Source organism: Onychostoma macrolepis, chromosome 03 (assembly GCF_012432095.1).
Source record: "Onychostoma macrolepis isolate SWU-2019 chromosome 03, ASM1243209v1, whole genome shotgun sequence".
In the NCBI taxonomy this organism is placed as follows: domain Eukaryota; kingdom Metazoa; phylum Chordata; class Actinopteri; order Cypriniformes; family Cyprinidae; genus Onychostoma; species Onychostoma macrolepis.
This window is the reverse complement of record NC_081157.1, coordinates 789,137-807,528: the sequence shown is the minus strand read 5'-3', so window position 1 is coordinate 807,528 and position 18,392 is coordinate 789,137.

Below are 18,392 nucleotides of genomic sequence, written 5' to 3'. Positions count from 1 at the left end.
TCATTCTGTTTAAAAGTTTTCACCCCTTAATGTATCGTGTTTCCTTCTGGAGCATCAGTAAGCGTTTTTAACTTCCAGTTCTTGTTGATTATATAATTATAAAATGATCGTACACAAAATTAATAGTAGTTATTATGATTGATGTGGTTTGGAATTGGTAAAAGTGCTTAAAAAAATATGATCAGAATATTGAATCGCCTAATAATTATGCACGCACTGTATATGCTTTTCCACCATAAATGTTATCCATGGTTAGCATTTTTTAATTTTCCTGTAATCGAGTAATTTTGTCCTGCTTTGTGTGTAACAAAGATAATGTTCATTCTGCTTACTGTCCATAGGTATAAAGTATAATAACTGATATAACAGAGAAGAAAAGCAAGGGGAAACTGTGCCACCTGTTTTATATATTAAAAAAAACACAACTAATTGCATATTACACAGATATGTTATGAATGTATTTGTTTCATTTAGTATTACAAAGCAATGTTTAAGCCTTACACATAAGAGTCACAGTTTATTAACATGCTCCACTGTGGAAATTAGTGCATGGGACATCAGTGTCATACACACTTCCTTTAATCACCGACTTGAGATGAAAAAGGGTTTGTACCCAAATGACACACAGACTATAGCATTGCTAGAGGACTATGACTGTCATAACAGGTATATTGTTCAGGATGAGTGTGAAGTTATTTGAAGGAGCATTTCTCCAGAAAGCTGCAATTCAAAATCGGCCCTAACAAACAGTAAGTTTTGAACAGCACAAGTTGTAACATTATCAGGCACTCATTATTATCAATACTCAATTATAAATTGTGGCATTCAAATAGCTTGAATAACTCAAACTCCACTGAAAACTTAAAAAAAATGGACTCACCTTACTATGTGACAGTCCCGGCTATCAGCTGGAACCTGAAATTGAAACAGATCGTTATATACTGTAGTGTTGCTGGACAATTTCTCAGTTCATTTACTCAATTAACATGGAGCATACCGTTAACAGAAATAAAAGCATATTTTGGCAAAGCTTTTATAAATAAAAACCATACCAAACAATATAATGCAATACATGTATATCTCCTCAGTGCCCCTCTGTTTCAGGATGTGCCTGAAAGCGTTCTGCCTGCTTATTCAAGGGGACTGGGCTCGTCAAACGTTTGGACACATTACTGTTTTTAATGTTCTTGAAACAAGTCTCTTATGCTCATCAAGCCAGCATTTATTTGATCAAAAATACAGAAAAAAAAAAAAAATTGTGAAGTATTAAAAATAATGAAATGAAATAAAATAATGGTTTTCTATTTTAATATACTTCAAAATATAATTTATTTCTGCGATCAAAGCTGAATCTTCAGCATCATTACTCGTCTTCAGTGTCACATGATCCTTCAGAAATCATTATAATATACTACTTTGATACTCCGCTGTTATCGATGTTGGAAACAGTTGTGCTGCTTCATTTTTTGGGAACCTGTGATACTTTTTTCAGGATTTATTGATGAATAAAAAGTTAAAAAGAAAAGCATTTATTTATTCAGCTTTGCCATCACAGAAATAAATTATATTTTAATTACAATTTTAAAAGTAATTATCAGTTAAAATATTTTTTTATGAATATATTGTAAAATGTAATTTATTTCTGTGATGTGCAGCTGTATTTTCAGCATCATTACTGCAGTCTTCAGTGTCACATGATCTTCAGAAATCATAATAATATGCTGATTTGCTGCTCAACAAACATTTCTCATTATTATCAGTTTATGCTCCTTAATATATGCAGAAACCATGTTATACAACCATTCACATGTTTGGTGTGTGTTATTTAATAGAAATGAGTGTTTTTATTTAGCAAACAGGCATTAAATTGATAAAAGTCAAAACATTTATAATGAAGCAAAAAATATATTTCAAATAAATGATGTTCTTTTGAACTGTCTATTCATCAAAGAATCATAAAATGTTTCCAGAAAATGTTAAGCAGCAATTTTTTTTTTTTTTTACATCTAATAATAATAAGAACCATTACTGATAACGGAGCACCAATAAAAATCCAGCACTAAATCAACATATTAAAATGATTTCTGAACGATCGAGCACTGAAGACTGCAGTAATGATGCTGAACATTCACAGGAATAAATTACATTTTAAAAATATATTCAAACAATATTTCACAATATTACTTTTTTAATTTTATTTTTGATCAAATAAATGCATGCAGCCTTGAGGGTTAGCACTTAACATTGCTAGCCCACCATGACTAATTATCAGGCAGCAATCTTAAACATTAAATTTCAATAGAAGCAGTCAAAATTACTAAAGTTTAAATTAAGTAATTAAGTTAAAATTCGTTAATTACGTATAATTACAGACCTCTGGACCGTTTTCTCCATGTTAGCAAGTCCTCTGATACTAGGCTTAAAGTGTTTGCTGGTCCAACACCGATCTAAGGAGCAATAAAAACACCAAACCTTTAAGTTATCGAGTACACAACATAATAAGAGATTAATTTGTTAGTAGAACAGTTTGACCACACGGTGTGACATGCCTTGGTGAAGTTTTTGAGGATAACAGCGTACAGCCCGTGCCTCGATCGTCTTGACGTCTTCTTCTTCTATTAAGGTTTATTGGCGGTTGGCAAACAACTTTTTGGTGCATTACCGCCACCATCTGGTGTGAGTGTAGACCAGAATGTTGTGTATAAGCATTGTTTAAAAAAAAAAAAATCCTTCCACTTAAATTGGTTTCTCTAACATTATATTACAACTCTTTCCGCGAAATGCTAATCAAGCCAGCATTTATTTGATCAAAAATACAGAAAAAAGTATTACAATTTAAAATAATGGTTTTCTATTTTAATTTACTTCAAAATACAATTTATTGCTTTGATCAAAGCAAATATCTTTGACGTCTTCTGTTCTGAACTGCAGATAAACGCACGCTCGGCCCGGATCTGCTCTGCGACAGTAGTTCCCGCCACTGAAACCGGGCCCGGGCTGGATCCGTGTTACAGCACTGAAACGGATGTGACTGTAATACGGATTTGCCGGTTTGAAAACGGATCCGGCACAGAGTCAACTGCTGTCTGGGCGGTCAGCCAATAATATTCAAGGACTGTAACTATACGTTTTATACAATGTATGGTAGGAACATGGCACACATATGTACAAGTAACTTTCAGGAAATGACTGCATGTGTGAACACATGAAGGTAAATGAACAAAGTTGCAGGTGGTACGCATAAGTGTCAGGGAAGGGACTGTCCCAATCATGGATTTCACACTATGCTGTGGACCCAGGTCTGTTTAAGTATCACTATGGCGTTATGAGGCTTTAGTGAAGCTTCACCTGGAAGACGAAGTAGAGATCTCCCACCGGAAACTGCAAAATGAACTCTTCAAGCTACATGTCTGTAAAAGGTACAGAACATCATCCATCCATTTTGAAATGTGCCCCTTTGGCTTTCAATAAATATATTTCCATATATTTATTATTTAAGTATATTGACATTTTTCAATTCTTTAAGATGTTCATCATAAATATATGGAAATATATTTTATTTGTGTAAGGGTTTATGTTCTGTTCTTTTGGGGTGTACACTCAGTTCCCCGATAGCAAAATGTGATTTTGTAACATAATTGTCGTTCTGAGTCTGATCCAAATACAGTCTTTAGCCCTATTTGGACGTTAATTGTTTCTCATGTAAATAAATTTACATGGCACCTCACTGATAAAACTCGTGGATTCGGATGGGGATTTATTCACAGTGGAGGAGCGAGTTCTGTGATCCTACGAACCCGGGCGCTGCTCACATGGCTAGTCACATGATTGTGACAAATTTATTCTTATTATTCTGTAAAATGTATTAAAAAAATACTTATTATGTGAAATGTATTCTTATTATTCCAAGCTTATTTTCTAATATATAATCCTTTTTATCATTTAAAACTCCTGTTTAAAAATAGGAAAATAGACACACTATAGCTGTATATATTTATAAGCAATATAGTTATGTATATAACTGTATATAATACACATTTTAAAATTTTATTGCATACCTGCTGCTGCCAAAATAGAGACCCATTTCGAATGTTTACATGCTTTTCTTCTTTTTCTGTTCCCACTCACTGTGGTGGAACAGTTAAAGTATTGTTCTTGTAAATACTTTCCAGCATTTAAGAAATAAGTATGCATGCAAATTACACCGACGTACAACAGTTACCATACGGTCTTCGGCAGTGGTCAAAAAGGATTTGAACATTGAATTTTGAATCATTTTCTTCTTGTAAACTCAGAGATGTGAATTTGGACAGCAATTAAATTACCACATGACCTTGGTGTTCATCAAATAACAGTACGTAATTTGGCGGGGATTTTTAGGTGGGCGGTGAGAGATAAACACAGACATTCTGGATTCAGACGGCAATAAAATCACTGACTACCTTACATCCCCCTGAGAAACAATTACCGTCCAAACAGAACTTTTGATAAAAACATGATTTTCTTCTATGAAACGTATCACATTCGATTGCTGATAAAAAGGGAATGCATAAATCCAGATTTAAAAAAAAAAAATTTTAATGTAGAGGCTCTTATTTTTATTTATATTTTTGTGCAGATATTGATACTACTAAATATTCTAGGGGCCATGCAAGTTTAGTGAAAATCTTCAAAAACGCTGGCGGTAAATAGCAACTAAAAAAAATTTTGGTGGGAGTCAGGGTTCTTCCATAAATTTCCAGGAGACGATCATAGAGTTGCAGAAAAAACTCATTCATACACAAAACAACTAATAAATGAACTATCGGCACATTACGGAGTTCTGGGCCTCAGATGTTTCTCCAGGGATCCCTCACCAGAACTAACTCAGCCATCGAAAATTGAACCCTTTTAACAAATCAGACCAAACCATTTTATAATTACAGTGGGTCTCACAAGATCTTAATTCAAAAATGTAGTACATCATACCTCAAAGCAAAAGTAATGTACAAATAAATTACATTTAACAAAGCAATAACAGAAATAAACTAAAACACAAAAATAGACTTTGTACATAACATCCAAACAAACAACCCAAACGGTCCCCAAAACTACATTTCCCATAATTCCTAGCGAAAGATATAAAGGACATCAGGAAATGCCGCGCTCTTTTAATAACAGGCCTTTGTTCCATGCTGCAGTCATGGATCCTGGCAGAACCACGGGTAAGATACACAATTCAAATAATTAAATACATTTAAACCCATTTCTGTCTAGTTGTGGTTTTATTCAAGCGTGCACTCTAGTAATGAACTGGGTCGCTCTTGGATCTTTAATGCTCGCATAAAGAGTCAACATGCACCTCTAACACAATATTTTGGGTAAATAAATAAAAGAAAAAACTAAAATAAATACACAAATTTATAAACAAACAGACAAACAATAAAAATAAAACAATTGAAATGAAATATTTATTAAGTGTGGCCTTAGCCATCACAGTGGGGAAAGAATTAAATAGTTATTTATGTATTTGTTTTCTGTAGTGTTAACAAGTGTCTACAAAGTCATCAACTCTCATGTAATGCCAGAGTAAAGTAAAGAATGCAGCATTTCTATCTGCCGAATGTAAGCTTTTCCATATTCCAAGCTTGCCTGCTGCACTGGGGACATCACATGCCAACCTGATCTCACAGAATTCCGTGTAATGTTCACGGACTTAATTAACCCTGAATCTGTGGTGGCATCACGGAATCGCCGAAAATTCCATGCTGGGCTCACAGAAGGCATCAGCCGTGGTCCATGCACGGATTCACTGGTTCAACACCAGCGCTGCATCGGACCACGTAAAAAGAGTGACTCCGATGCAGTTATACTTTCACTGGAGTACCTGACCCCACCCCTACCCTAAACCTACCCAGTTCTGAACAATAATGACGATAAATGTCCCAGTATCGCGTCGGCATATTGATGCTAAGGGTTTCCGTGCGTGGTTCACGGCTGATGCCTGTCACTGACTTACATTGGTATCACTTCTGTGAGCCCATCACGGAATTTTCGGCGATTCCGTGATGCCACCACAGATTCGGGGTTAATTAAGTCCGTGAACATTACACGGAATTCTGTGAGATCATGTTGCACATGCGTATGTGAGTCGAGTCATGAAAATTATGAAAATAAATCTAGGAATTATTTGATTGTTAGATGTTAAATCAGCGGGGTTGAGGCATCAAAAGTAACTAAGCTGTTTTATGGATGGTAACTGTAATATTATTACTGAAATCTTATTAGTAATTAGTTACACTACTAGTTACTGCAAAAAGTTATATTATTACAGTAACTAAATTACTATAGTAACTAGTTACTGCCCAACACTGCATCCCAGTATGATCTGAGAATGTTCCAGAGAGCATCTTGTGGGCTTAACAGAAGTAAAAAAATCAGACTTTATGTACAGTTAATGTGGTCATCGTCAAATATGCTCTTTTTGCTTGTTAAATTTCTTGATTAGTGACTGAGAAGGTATGACATCTGTTTATATTGTGTTTACATGCAGGTAGCAGAGAGCAAAGACGACATTGTGGAGTTGATTGCCGTGTCACAGATGGAAGATGACCTTGTTCTCCTGGCATCTGACTTCGAGGAGTATACACTACCCTCGCATGTCTACAGCGGGAGCTGTAATGAGTGTGTAAACATGCTCCCAATAAAAATCAAAACTGAACGCTCAAATCACAAAGTAATAAAAATGGAGTGTACAAATGAGATTGAGTTATAAATGAGTCAATAAATGAATTTTTAGTCTGTCAATGTTATATGATTGAAGGTTATTTATTTCTAATATTTTGACGTGTTATTTTGTTAAAGACCGACTATAGATATTATATTGATGAAACATTTTAGTATATGTTAAATACTAACTGTTGAATACTGTTTAAAGTATATGTTAAAATGTTGTATTGATATTCAGTCTAATTGTTTTTGGTTTAATTTTTTTGTTTAGTTTACTTTTACTCTTAATTATTAGTATGCTGGCGTTATTATTAATTTGTTATTGTTAAAATGTTAAACACACAGAGTGACTGCAATGAAAAAAAAAAAGAAATGGTAGATAATACCATCGTTTAGTATAACTGATAATTACTTAATAGTCTTTATTTTCCAAGTCAGTCTCATCTTTTTCCAGATGTCCCCACATGCATAAAATAACAAATCTGTGTACTAATTTCAAGTTTCATATTGTTGTCATTTCTGAGTATTTACATACAGACAGAAATAAAAATACAGCTCCTCACCAGCATACTGTAGTGCGTTAAGAAAAAAATACATACAAAGACATTTCAACTTACAAGGTTAAGCAGCCAAAACATTTCCAAACTCAAAAATGTATAGCTGTGTAAGAAAGTTAATTTTAATCTGTTGGTTTGTCTGTCTATCTATCTTATCTGTCTGGTTGTCGATTTTTCTGATGGACTTTATTGCCTTCAAAACATTCAAACTTTGAATTAGTTCTAAAGTTTAATCTATTACAATGTTTTCAACCTTTCTGGCCTGGCTTTTTCACGCCAACTTTAAAGTTTGACATCAAACTTTACTCATCTAGTTTAAGAATTACTTTACTGTTGTAATAAAATGGTATAAGACAGAGAATAAAACAAAATAAAACCTCATCTTTTTCTGAATAACTGAATAAAACTATATAAATAAAAAGGAATATGAGTTTTTATACAAAATATATTTCACTTAAATTATTTACAGATAAAATAAAAGTGAAAGAACAAAATGTGCTGAGGGACTTTGTGACGTGCTCCAAAGTTCATGGAAAGGAAACCGCGGCAGCAGAGATTAAGCAGCATTCTGCTTGTTTTTAATTATGTTTTGTTTCTGTCTATATGACCATAAATTATGAAGTAACAATTTCCTCTCTAAGGGCATGTTTATACAGTATTTATGTAAACATTTTGCTTTATTCACAGGTATTTTAACCTACATTATTTCTGAATGTATTAATAAAATGTGACGTAAAGCCTAGTGACTTAGGCCTATCACACACCAGCTACAGGTGGAGAGGAGAGAGAGATAGAGCCAATCAAGTGGATGGGGATGGGGACACCTTTACAATTAATCCAAAATGCAGCAGCAAGATTAATATTTAATGAGCCGAAAATCACACTTTTGTTCATCACTTTGCACTGGCTACCATTAGCTGCTCGCATAAAATTCAAGGCATTAATGTTTGCCTACAAAACAACTGCTGGCTCTGCACCCCTTTACCTAAATTCATTACTTCAGACCTATGTGTCTCTAGAAGCTTGCGTTCTGCAAGTGGACGACGCATTATTGTGCCATTCCAAAACGGCTCAAAATCACTTCCACCAACTTTTACATTTACTGTTCCCTCCTGGTGGAATAACCTTCCCAACTCAATTTGAGCAGCTGAGTCCTTAGCAATCTTCAAGAAATAGCTAAAAAAAAAAGCAACTCTTCCATCTATACTTGACCCTCTAAAACTAGCACTAGCAGTTTTTTACATTTATTAAAAAAAACAACAACACTTGATCCTTTAACACGTTCACTTGGTGAAAGGTGCAGTACTCAACCAAGCGTTCTCCCCACCCGCCAACCATTAGAATTTCCGTAGGCGGGATTTATTTTAATGATATTCTAATGGGCCAATTTGTGATATCACAAATACAGGAAAACAACTTTGTAGTCCAAACGAGCCATTCATTGTAGTTCTTGAAAAATGATTTTTTAAAAACGAAATATCTCCCTTAGGAGTTGACTTTGAGATTTGTAACTTTGTAGATCTTTTTATGCCCAAACATACACACTAACTAAAATTCAAAAAGTGAAAAAGCATAATAGGACCCCTTTAAATTTAATAATTATTTAAAATATATATATTTTATTTACTTAACACCCTAATTATGGACTCTTCCTCTCATGTTTTTGAGAGTTAGAATGTAGGATCAACTGGAAACAACCTTTATAACACATTAGGAGCTGAGTTTTAGAGCTATTTATAGCATAACCTCAATGGCAAACAAAATATCAAATCAGACATTTAAACAGTCAACCACCCATTCAACACACCTTCATGAAACCATTTATCTAAGATTCCTGTCACAATGTATTATTTGCATAAAAAAGGACCTGCACTTTGACTTGTTCATAGTGAAACTGAGAGTCTAAGCTTTATATTGATATAAATTACTTAATTGTACCCTCAGAATTGCCAGACTTTTCAATGAGTTTGCTTAAACTCCCGATACAAGCTCAATCTGATCTGTGCTATAAGAGAAAACTGTGAGGCATGTTTTAGTTGAAGCTTTTGCACAAAATGTAAGGAGGGTGGTGTTTCTATGGCTGTCCTGAAGGATTCACTGTCAATGGCACCAATAAGCAGCTTTAATTTGATATAAAACATATTTATATACAGTCATGGCCAAAAAATATCTGTCAGAAAATGCAAGAAAGCAAAAACGCTTATTGTTTTTGTTTGCACTGCAACAACACAAACAGAAGAAAAGTCAAACTTGATCAAATTTCACACAGAACTCAAAATGGACCGAACAAAATTATTGGCACCTTGTCGAAATTGTAAGAAATAATTGCTTTTCAAGCATGTGATGCCCCTGTAATTTGTATTTAGACACACCTGTGGCAAGTAACAGGTGTCGGCAATATAATAATCACACTTGCAAACAGTTAAAATGGAGAACAGTTGACTCAACCTTTGTGTTGTGTGTCACACTGAGCATGGAGAAAAGAAAGAAGTGTAAAGAGTTGTCTGCGGATTTGAGAGAAAAAAATGTGGAAAAACATGGTCAATCTCAAGGCTACAAGTCCATCTCCAGAGATCTTAATGTTCTTGTGTCCACTGTGCTCAATATCATCAAGAGGTTTACAGCCCATGGCACTGTAGCTAACCTCCCTGGATGTGGACGGAAGAGCAAAATTAATGAAAAATTACAACCAAGGATTGTGGATAAAGACCCCCGATTAACTTCCAAACAAATTAAATCTGATCTGCAGACACAGGGTGCAACAGTGTCAGCTCGCACTATCCGTCGCCATCTGAATAAAGAAAGCGAAGCTATGGTAGAAGACCCAGGAGGACACCACTGCTGACACAAAGGCATAAAAAAAGCAAGACTGGAGTTTGCCAAAACGTATGTGACAAAACCACAATCCTTCTGGAAGAACGTACTATGGACAGATGAGACAAAAGTAGGTTTCGGTAAAGGACATCATGGCACTGTTTACAGAAAAAGAAACAAGGCCTTCAAAGAAAAGAACACAGTCCCTACAGTCAAACATGGTGGAGGTTCAAAGATGTTTTGGGGTTGCTTTGCTGCTTCTGGCACTGGATGCCTTGACTGTGTGAACGGTGTCATGAAATCTGATGATTACCAAAGAATTTTGGGGCGCAACGTAGTGGCCAGTGTCAGAAAACTTTTTTTTTGATTTGTTATTTTTTTTTCCAAAGGGGGTGCTACCAAATATTAAGTTAAGGGTGCCATAATTTTGTCCAGCGCATTTTTTTGGGTTCTGTGTGGAATTGTATCAGATTTGATTTTTCTTCTTTCTTTTTTTTTTTTATGTTGTTCCAATGCAAAAAAAAAAAAAAAAGCATGTGAGTACCAAAACATTTGCAACTGCAACAATTTTCCGAGAGAAGGGTTGCATTTTCTGACAGAATTGGAAGGGTGCCGATATTTTTGGCCATGACTGTATATAGGTTTTAGTTTGGTCAAAAGGCAAATTTTTGTGTATGTTCTGACCCACAGAAAAATGAGCAGCAGTGCTGACAGTGGCGTGGAGGACCGTGGTGGCAGCAGTATTGTAAGTACTAATAGAAATTAAATAAAATGCTTCATAATATAAAAAATATATAATGAAAAATGAATTTGTTTTTCCACAGGCCACCACAGTAATAATGAGATGCACTGTAAGTGTATACTTGTGATTAAACTATGCATATAGTTTTGGATTGTGATAATTAAATGTTGTTAGGTTTGACAGCTAGGTTTGTACTGTTTTACAGGACACGGAGTAAAGCTCATCAGGAGAGGAGTATGGACCCCCAAATGTTCCACTTTCCTCAGTAGCTCCACCTTCACCTCTCTGGTTGTAGTGTCCTCATGCAGTGTTAAACGAGATGGCCTTGTAAGACATACAGGACTCCAAAAATATTTAATATTTATTTGATATATTTTTTTAATATCTGATAAACTTTTGAATGTTTGAGGTTTTACTTACTAGTCAGATGGAGATGTTCTTCGACAAGAGGTCCCCTCCAACTCTGCTGCACGGCCATCAGCATGGAAGACTATAGGAACATAAACAATCTGTCACAGAGCCAACAATAGTATACAATGTCAGGTTTATTAGAAATAAACTACAGCAGAGGTGAAATGCAGAAATGAGAAAGAATAATGTACAGAACATGCAAAAAAATCTTAAGAAACAAAGATTTACGTTTTTAGGTTTTAGAGATGCATGATGATATAGGTGAAATATATTGGGAAAAATGCATATGAAGTTATTTAATATGCTTTCTCAGATCGCCTGTGTTTCCTGTATCTCTATCAACAGCATTCGAGGGATTTTTCTGACACTCCTAAAATCACAGTGCAATTTTTATCAATATTTGTCTACAATGAAAGATAAAAATGTGTTTGAAATAACGTTAGCTTCAGCCCATTTTAGTTCATGTAACTTTAAGTTGATTAACAGTACAGTGCATACTTTTAGGTTAAATTAAGTGGATAGTAGACCTAAATTGAATGAGAATATAGGATCTATAATAATAATAATAGCTTTAATGGTAAACGTTTTTTTATACAATAATTATACAATAATTCGGGTCATATTTTCAAACTTAAAATGGCGCGCACAGTTTCATTGGCCAGTTTCATGAATGACAGCCAGATTAACCAATCATGAGCAAAGCAAATAAGGTTAAATAACCAATAGGAATTGTTTCAGCATGGTAAGGCAGCACAATGTGTTTAGTTTTATTGTTGTTGGTAATAGTTATACCAGAAGGTTTCATGATAAAAATGTAAAATGATAATAAAATAATAATAACGATCTTAATAATAATTTAAAAGGCAGAAATGATTTATTCTGTACATACATTAAAGGTGCTGTATGTAGGATTTTGACTCCACTAAAGCATAAAAATACCATAATATGTTTGCAGATATTTAAGAAACATGCTAAGTTAACATACTTGTTTATCTGAAAAACAATGCTACAGTCAGTTATTCTCCTTTGAAAATGTGCGTTCCGGCCCAGAATGTCTGTGTTTGTTATGGTTTGTGAAACCCGCCCACGGCCAGTTTACCCAATTGTATTTTGGCACCCCGGGTTGCCAGTTCGCTGAAAACACAGCGTATTTAATTTCATTCATCGTCACGTGCGCTCGTTTCTGTTGGTGTCGTTAATCTGGCAACCTGCATGTGCGTCAAGTCTGAGGAGGAGGGGGAGAGTGAAAAAACCGTCTCCAATATTTTGAATTTGGACTGCAATACCGAGTTCAACCGCTGGCTGTCAATCCTACATACAGCACCTTTAAGTGATTCAACATACAGATCTTGTAAAAAATAAATAAAAAAAATAAAAATATCAAAGTTGATTTACAAGTGTTTTTATTAGCCTTTTTCAACCATTTAGCATTAAACATTGTTTCAGCGTTGTTTCAACATTGAAACAAGAACTGACCTTATTTCTACCATATTTCAACGTTGAAGGTCGGTCATGTGCCAGCTGGGATGTAGCTTATGAAAGCATGAAAATGAACATTTTCTAATGAACATATAGAGTGTGGGCTGCTTTTGGTGCTTGAATTTGTTTTTCAGTAATGACGTCCAAGTTTAGCTAATACACTAGAAGGGTCATTCTACAGAAACGTCCACTTTTCTGTCCCTAGACTTTAAAGAAATATTACAATTGAAAATACACATTAGGCTTACAATTTTTTAATATTTTAAAATGAAACAATGTTATTTGAACAATTACACCTTCCTGAGCCATCAATGTGGCATTATTTTTTTTATTTATTAATTATATAGAATTCCAAGTACCACAAAACTGCTCGTTCCCACAGCCATGTACAGCAGGAAAGTGCTTTATTTTGAGGTCAAAAACAGTATTTTCTACCATTTAAAATACAAAAGTCTATTCATAACTTTCAAATATATGATATAAATGTCATAATAAAACAAAATGCCCTGGAGTTGTGTCCCTGGAGTTGTGTCACAGTTACCGCTAAACACAAGTCTTTTATTTTGGAATAAAAAAAATCACACTGATGACATCACTCGACTTCCTCCTTCCTATTTTCTAAACATCTATGAAAAAAGGCCCATGTTTAGTCCACTGTTTCTTTTCAGTTATGATCAATTTTCTCATTTATCTCATGATTTCATATGAAGCTTTTAGTTGATGTCACTGGTGTGACCTATTTATTGTTAGGGAAATGTAAAAAAAACTATAATACAAATGGATTAAACTACTTAATTTAGTGAGTATACCATGATTGACAACATGTGGCTTGATACCTTGCAGCAGACATTTTGTAAAATGCATTTTTCATGAAAATGTCACTGGTGTTACTGTCACTGGTGTTACCTTCCTTATGGATAACACCAGTGAAGATCAGTATATCAGGTCTAATGTATGTCACTGGTGTTACTATCACTGGTGTTACTGTGCTGTGTTACTGTGTTACTGTACTGTTTATGTCTGTCACATTAAATAAATAAAACATAATCTCCTTATTTCACAGACGTTTGTGTAGAAAACATAATGACAGTCTTTGCAGAAACAAGCTTGCGTTGTTGCGAATTGCCAAGTCACGCGGGAAAAGACAAAAAATACTGCTAGTATATGCACCTCTTTGAGTTTTGAAACCAGTGGAGGCGGCAGCACAGAATAAAGCCGCACATGCCAGCTTCCTGCGTTTCTGCCGCTGCCTCATAAGACGAAATCCATAATAATAATAATAATCTAGCGCGACGGCAACATGTTGTCATGTCGTAAGACAACATCTGTATTGCAAACTGTATTGCTGTTATTGTTGTTTTTATTGTTGGCATAACAATGCAACGGCATTGCCATAGAAACCAAAGCACATTCCGTAAAACAAAAGAGTGGATAATGAACAGTTGCGATACAGAGTGTGGACAGTCAGTTATTCAAATCAGATCCAGATATGCACAAAATCGGATTGGGGCTGACAGTCTGAACGAGGCTGTAGACCTCCAATAAAGCGCTCCTTAACACAGCACCACTGGCCGATGATGTCAGAGTTTCAGATGGACCATCTAGCAAACGGTCCTGGCCCAAATGTGGCCTCAAGCTGGCACTGCTGGCCTCCTGTCGGTAATGGCTTGTACCCATTCAGCCAGAGCTGGGCCATGTGAGGCAATGATGGCACGGCGTGGATCACGGCAAACAATATGAGGGCTGATTGTTGGTGGGAGGAGTGTGGCCCAGTTCAGTCCAGTGATCATGTGGCCCAGATCAGTCCAGTGACCTGACAGCATATTATGTGGCCCATGAAAAACAAGATAAATAAAATGTGATAAAATGATCACAGAAATTTCTTTGCGACTGAAGAAAGAACGACATGAACATCTTGGATGACATGGGCTAAGTAAATTATCAGGAAATTTTTATTCTGGAAGTGAACTTCTTTAAATTAATCACACAGAGAACAAGAAAAATCTCGATTGCTGGTAAAATGTCTGATTGTTAACCTTCTGGGTTCTGAGGTGTTTTCTGGGCACTGGAAATATTTTGGCATGGCCTGACATTTGTTTATTTCAGTTACCTATAACATTTTCGTAGCTAAAGTCACACTGTATTTAGCATAAAATGTACTACCAAAATATGTGCGTACCATGTATGTAAATGTTTTGTATCGTTGAGAAAATTACCTTTATACATGGTTAGTATTTAAAAAAAAAAAACAGAAAACATTCCACATATGCAGAAATTCTGTTGCAGTTGTTACCCATGTTCTGATTTCTGCAAATCACATGAAAACTATGTGGCCTGAAGAAGTTGTTGGTTTAACAGACCTCGGTCATTGGGAGGGAGTGTGCTTAAACATGATCCCAACCAAGGAATAAATGCAAACGGATAAGGGGTAAAAAAGGTGAGAACATTAAGTTGATAGAGAAAACCTGCTACAACTGGGGGTTCCTTGGCATGCTCCACAAAGATATTTTTTGAAGGATAGTTGCTTTACACGCAGGGCTGGATTGGGACAAAAATCAACCCTGGCAAATTTGGTCAAAGCGGCCAACCGTTGAACGCCATACACATTGGCATTCAAAATACACACAAATTAACAGTGTGTGTGTGTGTGTGTGTATATACCTACTGTGTATTCCAGTTAAAGTAGACCAATGTACTCACTCGCTCTTTATTAGTCAGTCAAAGTTATGACTGTTTGAGGAAACCAGCACAAAAACTAGGCATCCACCGGTCATTATTTTTCATGGCAAATTCCGATACTTCTGAAACTGTCTTGTCTTCTGAACATACAAGAAAGAATGAAAGAGTACTAGAACAAGATGTTTATTTGCTCTAAACAAAGCCATTTGAAGCCATTTGAAATTAGAGGCAACCTCTGCTTTTAAATCACATTTCAATAGATGCTACATACATGTAGCATGCATTTATTTTATTGAAATTCAATTACGTAATTTCAAGATTCAAGGCAAACAGAGTGCTCTGATTTTAGCTTTGTGAATTGTGCTGAAAATGCAAATTCACTCTCTCGTGTTGCTTATGGAACAGCCACAATATAGTGTTTCCTTGGTTACTGCTGTAAACAAAGCAGCACTGCGCTTACAAACACTACTTTAAAGGTGGCGTAAGTGATTTCTGGTAGCCAATGTTGATATTTGAAATCACCAAAACAAACACGCCCCTACTCCAAAAGGGTCTCGCCCCTATTTTGATAGCATCGCCCCACACATACGTACGCAACCCAGGCAACGATTAGTTCTGTGATTTGAGTTTTTGAATTAGAATTTCTGAGTTCACCTAACGAGAAGAAACAAAGCAGCCTCGGCGTCCAATCGCAGGCCTTCCCGCTCCTTGAGTTCTCTCCAGCGCTGGAAAACTGATCCGATATTTACAAGCGTTCTACTTCTTGCCTTATCGTAACACCGTGTCTACACCGGCGCCTCTGTAATGGGGCAAACGAGACGTGCGGATCCATGTGCAAGCTTTATTCAAAGGCGTGGTTACAAACAGGCATGGTTCAGTTAACAGCAAACAGACATGAATGAGGCAAGACAGAGAGTATTCCTAGGACAAGTGTGGGTCTTCGATCAGCGAACAATATCCAACAGGGCAAGGCAGAGAGATAATCCAGGTAAACGAGCAGTAGTCCAAGAGAGGTGCAAACAGAGTCCGAACGGCAAGGCAAAGGGTTAATCCAGGAAACACGGGCAAGAATCAAAACACTAGAAAACACACAAGGCAAGGCAGGACTATGACAACTAAGTGGGCTCCGTAGAGTAGCTATCGCTAAGAGAGTGATAAACGCTATACAATGCTCGGCGATCTGACTAAGGAAGTCCATGGCTTAAGTAAGCTGTGTGATCAGTGCAATCAGCTGTGTGTGTGTGTGTGTGTGTGTGTGTGTCGTCAGTGCAATGGATGATGGGAATTGTAGTCCGTGGGTGACGTGCAACAGTAGTGTAGTGCAAGAGTCAATTCGATGGAAGGGTGACCTCTGGTGGCTATCAGGCGGAAGGCCACAGACCGGATTTGTGACAGAGCCCCCCCCAAGGAGTGGCTTCCAGACACTCCTAATACAGTAAAATCCAGGTGGGTGGTGGAGCGGAGACGGAACAGGGGGAGGGACGGAGGGCCAGGTCCACGTGGAAGTGGGAAGACTGGGGACTGAGGCAGAGCCGGCAGAGCAGGACACCCAGGCAGAACCGGCAAAGCAGGAAGCAAGGGCGGAGCAGAGCAGAGAACCAAAGTGAAGCAGGGAACCAGGGTGGAGCAGACAGAGCAGGAGCCCGCCAGTATGGAGCAGGCGGAACTGGAGACCACGGCAGGAAATGGGACCTAGGTAACACTGAGACACACGAGACAGACAGAGCATTTATGGCCCCAAGGGCCAAGGCAGGGAACACAAAAAGTTCATCGGTAGTTTCACTGGTGGCAACTGGACGGGCAGACAGATCAGTGACTGAAGTAGGACAGACAGACAGTTCATAATTAAATGCATTGGTTGGAATGGGATTGGCAGATAGTTCACAATCAAGGGCATTGACAGAGGCTGTAGTAGACAGCTCATTATTAGTTGTCTTAACTGAAGCTGGACTGGTAGACATTTCAGTGACTGAATCTGGACAGACAATTCATACTCAGATTTGACTGCAAAATTTAAACCAACAGACAGTTCGCAATCGGATGCATTGATTGACACTGGATTGGCAGACCGTTCAGTGTTTGAAGCTGGATAGACAGAAGGTTCAACATTAAACTTACTGACTGAAACTGGACTGACACAAGGTTCAAAATCCAGGTTGTTAACTGAAACCAGATCTGTAGACGGTTCATAATCAGATTCATTGGCAGAAATGGGACAGACAGATAGTTCAGAAGTCGACTCATTGACTGACACAGGATGAATAGGCTGTTCATTAGTGACCTCCTTGGCAATGACAGGGTTAATAGAGCATACAGAAAGTTCTTTTAAGGCTTCCATGGACAGTCTTCCACAACTGAACAGTCAGGAAGTTCACAGACAGCATCCATAGCCGTGACAGGACAGGACGAGGATTCATATACGGCCTCCATAGCCACATCGGGCGGAAGGCCACAGACCGGATTCATGACAGCCGCGCTGCGACACGACAAATCCCCGAGAGTAAACTGCTGCCGCGTTTCTATTTATGACGTATTGACACAAATTTCAACTGAGATAAAATGAAAAGAAAATGCCATCTAAACTTTTCTGAAAACAATCAGTTCCCTTTAGAAATACATTCATATCAACCTCCACCCTCAATTCAATATTCAGAATTTTCTTTGATTACTTTACCCTTTATAGACATAGTTTTTAAAAAGGAAAAAAAAAGCTATACCTATAAAACCAGTTCCTTATAATTCCTTGTAAGACCACCATTTATGTTCAGCTTTGCCGTGAAAAAAAACAAAAGAAATACGATCAGCCCCAACCCAATCCCATCCCCATCCCCTTTCTCATGGGATCTATATGTGAATCTCGTAGGTGACCTATTTTGATCTGACAATTTTAAAGTTGGAGGAGTAAATCAGTTTGAGGTTTTAACCGAAGTACACAGACGAAGAACTAATCGCACGTGTCCTTTCCAACAGGATTACGTAATGTGTGAAGAGGCGCATCGCAG